A 9,814-nucleotide genomic window follows, 5' to 3' on the forward strand; every position below is an offset into this window, starting at 1 on the left:
AACCAGTAGGAGCCAAGAAGCACGTTGAAGGTTGATGGCGGCGAGATGTAGTGCGGCGCAACACCAGGGATTCCGGCGCCAACGTGGAACCTGCACAACACAAACCAAGTACTTTGCCCCAACGAAACAGTGAGGTTGTCAATCTCACCGGCTTGCTGTAACAAAGGATTAGATGTATAGTGTGGATGATGATTGTTTGCAGAAAACAGTAGAACAATTGCAGTAGATTGTATTTCAGTATAAAGAATTGGACCGGGGTCCACAGTTCACTAGTGGTGTCTCTCCGATAAGATAAACTAGATATAATTGTGCGCCTTGGCGCACGACCCCGTTGAATTCGCACCGATTTACATTTGGTATCATGGTGATAAAAACAATACGGTAAAATGATAATATGTATTGTTAGACAAACAATTATATACAATCAGGAAAATAGGCGGATATATTACAATGACTAATACTGAAAATATAGTACAATAAGTACGATTGTATGACTATCTAAAGTAGCAAAATTAAGGAATGAACAACAAAAGAAAGGCAGCCATGATAAGCTAAAATCATTTGCAGGATTCCTTATCAAGTAATTTTGGAGGAGATAAAGCATTTTAAAGTTTTGACTTGGTTCGCTGCACAATAGGAATCACCACGTCCTCACAATAGGAATCACCACGTCCTCACCAGGAAACGATCCGCGGATGCTACTCGGCGTCTGCCGGCATTGGCGGAGACTGGCAGAGGGTGGCTCAACTCAGAATCAAAGATCCCTGGATTTGTGCCTGAATCAACCAGTAAGCAATCATTATCACTAACACCATACAACTATCAATTAGATATATGAACATTATTGGGTAAAAGAAACAGAGCTCATCAACTATGGATGTACTGAAATTTAAATGATTTCAATACTTCATTTTCAGCTCTATCACTTGGTTCGGCAAGGACTGGCACACATGGTGTTCGGAAGGGTGGTTATTTGTCTTGGTTTAAATATAATAAGGTGTCAAAACAAAATCAAGATAAACCCAGCTATTAATATTAGTACCAGAAGTAGTGGGGAAATGTGAGGAGTCAAGCAATGTATAGCCAACTCCTTGTTGCCAAAATAAATGCAAGTGGAAATGGTAGCACAACGGATAAATCCCTGGATAGGAAACCCCTAGATACATGTATTGGTAACAGCAATTGCTGGTCAGCCAACGCCACACTAAACTTGAAACCTAAAAGGCACGAACAATACAAACCAGACATTGAAATGTACCACATTCAGAAAATGTGTGACTGAACCAATGGTGCAGATTCAATTTGCTTCCATAGATACATAATAGTAATTTGCTTCTTGCATACTAACCAAAATATGCTGACCCCGAGTAATTTCATAGACAACCTATAGCTATATAGATCATCATGTTTCAATCGCTTCAATCAAAATGTGCTTGAGGGGACACGTCCAGCCTCAAAAACACGCTGTTCACAATGATACTCAATAGGGATACTGTAATGGCATTTTTCTAGGAAATTTATAGTGGAGAATTTTTCTATTCGATTATATCATCTGGTTACTTGAAGGTTGTCTCTATAAAGATATGCTCTGATCGGATCTTCGAGAAGACACCTTCTTTTTTTTGTTAAGAACATGTACTTTCTCTGGTTTTTTATGCTACTGTTTTCCTGCTATTAAGTACCGATGTTGCATGGTTGCCTTATGTAAAAGCATGTCATATGTACCCTTATACTTTAGTGCAAGATTTAGTAAATGTGAGATGCAAAATTAAGTTAGAACTAATCACCTTCTCAGACTCAACCTCAATGACTGACTGAGAGGGAGCTGTAGCACTTGGAGCATCAACAGCAGGCTGACCAAGCTGAGGTAGAAGATATGTAGAAAAGCTACCTATAAAAGAAATAGGTCCACCAAGAGCTTGCAACAGACAACCTGAAACAGAGAAAGACGAAGTGTATTGTACATCCCAGATAGATGCAAGAACACATGGAGTAAACTAATAAGCAAGGATAAACCATAAGCTGCAATAAAGATCATGGCGGAGCTGGGCCAAGAACCTAACAGCAAGTGAGTAATGCATAGTTATGACCACATCTTAAGCAGATAAGCATGCATTTGTAAGCAAGCAATAACCTGAGAATAGGCAATCGAAGGGTAAGCAGCAAATCAAAGTCTAATCTAAGCAGAGAAGAACCTGGCAGCAACCGAACAAAAGCTTGATCAAAGCCTGAGTGATACAAGCAACCGGCGGCACAAAGGTAGCAGTCTGAAGAATCATATGTATCCTAACCCGCAAATCATGCAACCCACACACAACAATAATCTAAAAATGCTGTACTACGACAAGCAGGTTTTTTCTTTGTACAGAAATAACCAAACTTCACGAAAAAAATAACAGGTCAGTATAGAAAGATATCAGAGCAGTACCGATCCTAACTAAAACAGAGCACTGATCAAGACAAACATGAGAGAAGGTAAATACAGACTGGTGAGCTGAAAAATAGCAGGGTAGCAACGACAAAAGAGAGAAGAGTGTCTATAGGCATTGCATGGACAACATTCATGTCTGGGAAGTGTATTTCCTGCCGTTTTATAGCCTCCAATAAAGAGTAAATCATGACCCCCGACTAACTACATTCCAAGGAAGCATACACACTTTTGTGTTCCTGACTGCATATCACACATCAGACCTATGGACAAAGCGGCATTTTCCAGCAGGCAACGTGTGCATTCCCTTTAGGCATGCACACGCTTTCGGTGATTAGATTTTGCATACAGTATATTTTCAGGCTAGACCAAATGAAAAGGGTCAGGCGGTAAGCAATGAAGAAAGAAGTTGAACTGCTTTATCTATTTAACAGTGGTCCATCTATCTCTTCAAATCATGCAGTTTTAACACCCACCCATCCATTTATATCCATGTTGAATATGCTCATTTTTTCAGTTATAATTAATACCACGAACCATGTATCATAATTCATAAAATGGGAAGCACACAATCTTGAGTAAGCACTATTTACATGATAAGAACCAGAGCAAATAGGAACACAATATGCTGGAAGATTGTCTTGACCGTGAGGCAAAAGCCACATAGTAAAATTTTATTTCCTCACCAAAATAGTATATACATACAAGAAACAAAGCAGACAACCAATTTACACATAAGAGCCTATCCAACCTAATATCTTTGCTGACCAGTGACCACTATACTTCAAGGAAACATGCTCACGTGCACAGATTTCTTGTACTACGATAATTCTTATTTATTGGACAATACAGACATTGGTTCCTAAACAGATCCCCGCGCGTCTAAGGGCTCAGCACCAAGTAATATGGCAGGTGCCATTTCACATGGGGTTAAATTCATATTCATAAGGAGGCAAGGCAGCCTTTTTAAGTGAGCAGGAATTTTACCAACAGCTGGTGAAGTAATTAATGGAGCAGCTGAATTCATTGACAGCACTTGCATCTATGATCAACAAAAAGCACCTAAAGTAACAGGCATCCTCATTTTTACTGCACAACAGAGCAACGCTTGCATCTAAAGCAAGCAGAGACCATTTCTTTGTGCCCGTGCACCAACTACCCTGGCAGGAAGAGGAGAACCGAAGGCGCGCAAGCAAGGATAGGCAAACAAAGGTAACAGAGGTGAAAAAATTACCAGGTACTATGGAGATATGAATTTTTATTATGATGTACCATTTCAAAAAGGTAAATTAAATTTAACTCAAAAAAAAGGATTCTGGAGTATTTTGATAATGATATAATATACGAAGAACAGTTAAAACCAGCCAATCACAGGGGGTTGCTACAGATGCTACAGAACAATAAAAATAAAAAATATGAAAACTTATTAGGTGTACTATTTGACATACAACTAATTAAGTTGACCAAGTAGTGACCAGTAAGATTACAACTCTATTGGCCAAGGATTTTGTCTCCTCATTCCCTAACTAATTTGTGAGCTAAACAAATATAAGCGCCAATGCGAAGCTACTATACCTGCATGGCAGCATAAGCACAGAATTAATACAAAATCCAGTATTATAATTTTGTCAATTCCACTCCCATGAATTCTAACCATGAGGAACGGGGAAATTAGTTCTCTAAACTATTGGGCTTAATAAAAAAAAAGTAACTTCAAGCACCCATAAATTGGAAAAAAAAAGTTTCTCTTCACAGTTCAACATAAAAACCAGGAAAATCGATGGACACAAGGAGGAGGTGCAAATCTGAAGCACGAACCACGCATGCCACCAGTGGGGAGCATAGAGGCAGGAAGCTAAGAAAGGTTTGGGTCTCTTGAGTCTCATACTCATAGTTATTGGAACTTAATTTTTTTCACTCCGATGATGCAAGATAAAATAATATTGTATCAACTGAAATGAGACTCAATTATTCAAATTCTTGGCTACATAGGTCCAGTTATTCAATTTTGCACTTTTTTCTCTGTGATCTAGATAAAGCAAAAGGAAATGCGCACGGAAATTGTACTACTAATACAGAAACAATGGCACCTTTTAGGAGACGTGTATAGGACCTTGTTGCAAAAAAGGGCAGTGCAAAAGATAACTAAATCATGCTCTCCATCGGTATAAAAAAGATTTTTGTTGTACCCAATGAATCTACAATGTATAAGACAAAGAAATACGGGAAGATATAATAATGCAAAACAATCTCGTTTGGGAAAAAAAGATCCGAAGGTTGAACTATGGTTCAAAGCGCACAGGAAAAATACAGAAGTTGACTCAAAATGTATGAAAGAAAACTAACAACTAATAAGGTCCAACATTGACCTACCAAAAGAGTCAGAATTTAGGGGAATCTTCCTTTTCCATTGCTCCAGTCAGCTACTACTACTAAATTTTGAACCACCCAATCAGAATGTTCAATCATGATTACTATATGTCTGCAGCTGCACATCTTTGAGTGAATTCAATGCCACAGAGATGACTGAAAAGGGGAAAATAGAGGAATTACCTAGGGAATAGAGCGACGTCGAATGCTAGCTAACATCTATCTTGGCTGGCCATTAGAATATATGCACATCGCTTGTTTCCGGAGACTCATCCTGATGTCAGAATAAAAGTAAGGATATAATATACACATCATGAATGATCAGATTTGGAGAAGACAAAATAAATAGTTTTAGGAAAATAAATTTCCATACACTTACATGAGTGGAAGTTCTTACCTTGCCACATATTTTGTTTACTGATATAGTCGGTAAGGGTACATCTACGTGCTTACAAAAGAACCGCTGAAATAGCAATGTTCCCAGCGTAAATTAACATCAGACTCCAGATTTTCATAAACAACGGTGCTCAAATAGCCAATCTAAAAGTGCACAATTATAATTTGTGGAGGCATAGTATGATGTATTCAAGGTCCATATGGACCACTTACGCAAACAGAAAGGTTATACAAATTAATGTCAAGAATACAGTCGGGACAACAGGTAACTGAAAGATATGCTCAAACAGATGCTACCATATCTCTTCCTCCCAATAAGAATCTTGTTGATTGCTCTCAAAATGGTCATGCAACATGATCTTCGTCCTAACAGGCGTACAATTCAGCACGCACCAGTGACATAATCAATTTTGAAGTGAGTTTCCGAGGGGAAATCACCGAGCAATTTCATTGAGCACAAAACCATCTACGAAGGAACAAATATATTGACTTCATTGAGCACCAAGTGTTTCAATGGAGACTGGGATCTACCTTGGTACAAGCTGGAGCCTGAAGCATGAGGAAGCCTCCCTAGGATGAAGCTGAGGAGCGGTGGAGGGAGCTCGAGCTTGCAGAGCAGTGGTGCCCGATCCCTACTGATCCAACAATCTACACACGGACCTGACCCCAAATCGCAGTTTGTTCACGCCAAAATCCCATCGCGCACGACCCCTGCGTCGCCACAGTAAGCGCTTAGAGAGAGATCAGGAGGTGAGATGGGGAGAGAGAAATCAGATACGAGGGAGGGAGAGGCCAGGAGTGGCTTACCTCGGGCGAGCGCCGATGCTGCCCATCGCTATGGAGCCGGGGATGGTGGCGGCCTCCCGTGCTCCTCCCCATGGGCCGGCCACAAAGGGAGCTGCTGGGTGGACCTCGGGGCGCCCGGTTGGCCGTCTGCCGTCCCCGCTGCAGGTACGGAGCGGATGCTGCCGTGGCCGTATAGCGCAAGGGCGCCTCGCCGCTGGCCACCGTCGCTGGGCTGCTCAGCTCCCTCGACGTCGTCGCTCCACCGGCAGTGCCGCTCCCGCGCACTGCTCAGCACGGTCGATGTCGTCGCGCCACTGGCCTCCTTGTCCATCTCTCTTCCGGTAAAGGGGGGGCTCCAAAGAGGGACGTGGGGGAGGAAGAGGGGCTGGCGGCGGCGGCCGCCGCACGCGCACGGGAACGGGAGGGGAGGAGACGGCGAGCGCGAGGCGGCGGAGTCACGCGCGGGGATGGGAAGAGACCGTGGCCGGGCCGGGCGGGCTTTTTACCGACCCATGGATAAAAAGTGGGTCTGCGGGAGGGCCTCAGCGCCCTGGACGGAACGACGGCCGAGATCGCGCCACGTCAGCTCGATCGGACGGCCGAAAATCCAAAGCGCTGTGAGAGCTCCATGGGGGTGCAGCAATCATACCGTGGGATAGCATGTTGGGTGAACAAATTACAGTTGGGCAATTGACAAATAGAGAGGGCATGACCATGCACATACATATTATGATGAGTATTGTGAGATTTAATTGGGCATTACGACAAAGTACATAGACCGCTATCCAGCATGCATCTATGCCTAAAAAGTCCACCTTCAGGTTATCATCCGAACCCCCTCCAGTATTAAGTTGCTAACAACAGACAATTGCATTAAGTATTGCGCGTAATGTAATCAATAACTACATCCTCGGACATAGCATCAATGTTTTATCCCTAGTGGCAACAGCACATCCATAACCTTAGAGGTTTCTGTCACTCCCCCAGATTCACGGAGACATGAACCCACTATCGAGCATAAATACTCCCTCTTGGAGTTACTAGCAAAAACTTGGCCAGAGCCTCTACTAATAACGGAGAGCATGCAAGATCATAAACAACACATAGATATAAATTGATTATCAACATAACATAGTATTCTCTATTCATCGGATCCCAACAAACACAACATATAGCATTACAGATAGATGATCTTGATCATGTTAGGCAGCTCACAAGACCCGACAATGAAGCATAATGAGGAGAAGACAACCATCTAGCTAATGCTATGGAACCATAGTCCAGGGGTGAACTACTCACTCATCACTCCGGAGGCGACCATGGCGGTGTAGAGTCCTCCGGGAGATGAATCCCCTCTCCGGCAGGGTGCCGGAGGCGATCTCCTGAATCCCCCGAGATGGGATTGGCGGCGGCGGCATCTCTGGAAGGTTTTCCGTATCGTGGCTCTCGGTACTGGGGGTTTCGTGACGAAGGCTATTTGTAGGCGGAAGGGCAGGTCAAGGGGCGTCGCGAGGGGCCCAGGAGACGGGCCGGCGCGGCCAGGGCTTGGGCCGCACCGCCCTACCTCCTGGCCACCTCGTGGCCCCACTTCATTGACTCTTCGGTCTTCTGGAAGCTTCGTGTGAAAATAGGCCCCTGGGCGTTGATTTCGTCCAATTCCGAGAATATTTCCTTACTAGGATTTCTGAAACCAAAAACAGTAGAAAACAACAACTGGCTCTTCGGCATCTTGTTAATAGGTTAGTTCCAGAAAATGCATAAATATGACATAAAGTATGCATAAAACATGTAGATATCATCAATAATGTGGCATGGAACATAAGAAATTATCGATACGTCGGAGACGTATCACTACGGCAGAAGAAAGAGAAAGGATGAGTAATATCCCCTATGCCTCGGCAGTAGGATCTATCATGTATGCCATGCTATGTACTAGACCGGATATAGCACATGTTGTTAGTTTGACTAGCAGATATCGAAGTGATCCAGGAATGGAACACTGGACAGCGGTCAAGAATATCCTGAAGTACTTGAAAAGAACTAAGGATATGTTTCTTTGTTATGGAGGTGACCAAGAGCTCATTGTAAGTGGTTACACCGATGCAAGTTGAAACACTAATCCTGATGACTCTAAGTCACAGTCTGGGTACGTGTTTATATTGAATGGTGCTGCAGTAAGCTGGGCAAGCTCGAAGCAGTGCACGGTGGCGAAGTCTTCAACAGAATCAGAGTACATAGCGGCTTCAGAGGCTTCATCAGAAGCGGTATGGATGAAGAGGTTCATTGTAGAGCTCGGTGTGGTTCCTAGTGCATTGGACCCATTAATCATCTACTGTGATAACATGGGTGCCATCGCCAATGCACAAGAACCAAGGTCACACAAGAGGCTGAAGCATATCAAGCTGCGTTACCATTCGATTCGCGAATACATAGAAGATGGAGAAGTAAAGATTTGCAAAGTACACACTGATCTGAATGTAGCAGATCCGTTGACTAAAGCTCTCCCTAGGGCAAAGCATGACTGATGACCCACAAGTATAGGGGGTGTATCGTAGTATTTTCGATAAGTAAGAATGTCGATCCCAACGAGGAGCAGAAGGTGTTGACAAGCAGTTTCGATGAAGGATTCACTGTAAATGCTCACAGACAAGTATTCAGGGGGGTTTGATGTAACAGTTGAATAAAGTACGAGTAAGTAAAGTGCGAGAGTAACAATTGCAGCGAGTGGCCCAATCCTTTTTAGCACAAAGGACAAGCCGGTTTGTTTACTTATAATGACCAAACGTTCTCGAGGACACACGGGATTTTAGTCTAGTGCTTTCGCTACATACGGCTAAATAATCTTCATTGTTATGATAAGTGTTGTGTGGGTGAACCTATGCTAATGCACCGCCCTTCCTAGGACTAATACATACTTGTGATTATACCCCTTGCAAGCATCCGCAACTACAAGAAAGTAATTAAGAATAAATCTAACCACAACCTTAAACTCTGAGATCCTGCGATCCCTCCTGCATCGATATACCAACGGGGGTTTAGGTTTCTATCACTCCGGCAACCCCGCAATTAGCAAACGAATACAAGATGCATTCCCCTAGGCCCATAAATGGTGAAGTGTCATGTAGTCGACGCTCACATGACACCACTAGAAGAATAACACCACAACTTAAATATCATACCATTGAATATTACTCAACCATAGTTCACTACTAACATTTAGACTTCACCCATGTCCTCAAGAACTAAACGAACTACTCACGAGACATCATATGGAACATGATCAGAGGTGATATGATGATGAATAACAATCTGAACATAAACTTGGTTCAATGGTTTCACTCAATAGCATCAACAACAAGTAGAGATCGATACCGGGAGAGTTTCCCCTATCAAACAATCAAGATCAAACCCAAATTGCTACGGCGGTGACGGTGTCCAGCGGTGGAGACGGCGGTGATGATGGTGTAGATGATGATGATGGTGATGGAGATGATGTCCAGCTCGATGACGGTGACGATGGCGTCGATTTCCCCCTCCCGGAGGGAATTTCCCCGGCGGATTCCTGCCCGCCGGAGAGCTCTTTTCTCTCCGGTGTTCTCCGCCCCGCAGAGGCGGCTGTAACTCTTCGCCAGGTACCCTCTGTGGCTTAGGTTTTTGGGACGAAGGATTTCGCGAAGAAAAGGAGGCAAAAGGGGTCGTGGGCCCCTCACACCACATGGCGGCGCGGCCAGGGCATGGGCCGCGCCGCCCTAGGGTGTGGGCCCACCCTGGCTCCTCCTGGCTCCTCCTTCTGGCTTCCTTCGTCATCTTGAAAAATAGGATTTTTGGTATAAT

At 43.6% G+C, this 9,814-nt stretch overlaps 1 long non-coding RNA gene across 4 annotated transcripts; it reads right to left on the reverse strand.

The window, feature by feature from the left end:
• Positions 1-382: 382 nt before the first annotated feature.
• LOC127298664 (uncharacterized) lies at positions 383-6,372 on the reverse strand. Of its 4 annotated transcripts, XR_011744674.1 has the most exons (6): positions 6,002-6,372; positions 5,726-5,905; positions 5,196-5,261; positions 4,982-5,072; positions 1,788-1,933; positions 383-776 (listed from the first exon to the last, which is right to left on the reverse strand). It is a non-coding gene; the product is annotated as an uncharacterized lncRNA (long non-coding RNA). The 4 variants fall into 4 exon arrangements; XR_011744675.1 differs by lacking the exon at positions 5,196-5,261; XR_007850026.1 differs by having other exon boundaries at positions 4,982-5,261.
• Between the last annotated feature and the right edge of the window lie 3,442 nt (positions 6,373-9,814).

Source organism: Lolium perenne, chromosome 5 (genome assembly GCF_019359855.2).
Source record: "Lolium perenne isolate Kyuss_39 chromosome 5, Kyuss_2.0, whole genome shotgun sequence".
In the NCBI taxonomy this organism is placed as follows: Eukaryota; Viridiplantae; Streptophyta; class Magnoliopsida; order Poales; family Poaceae; genus Lolium; species Lolium perenne.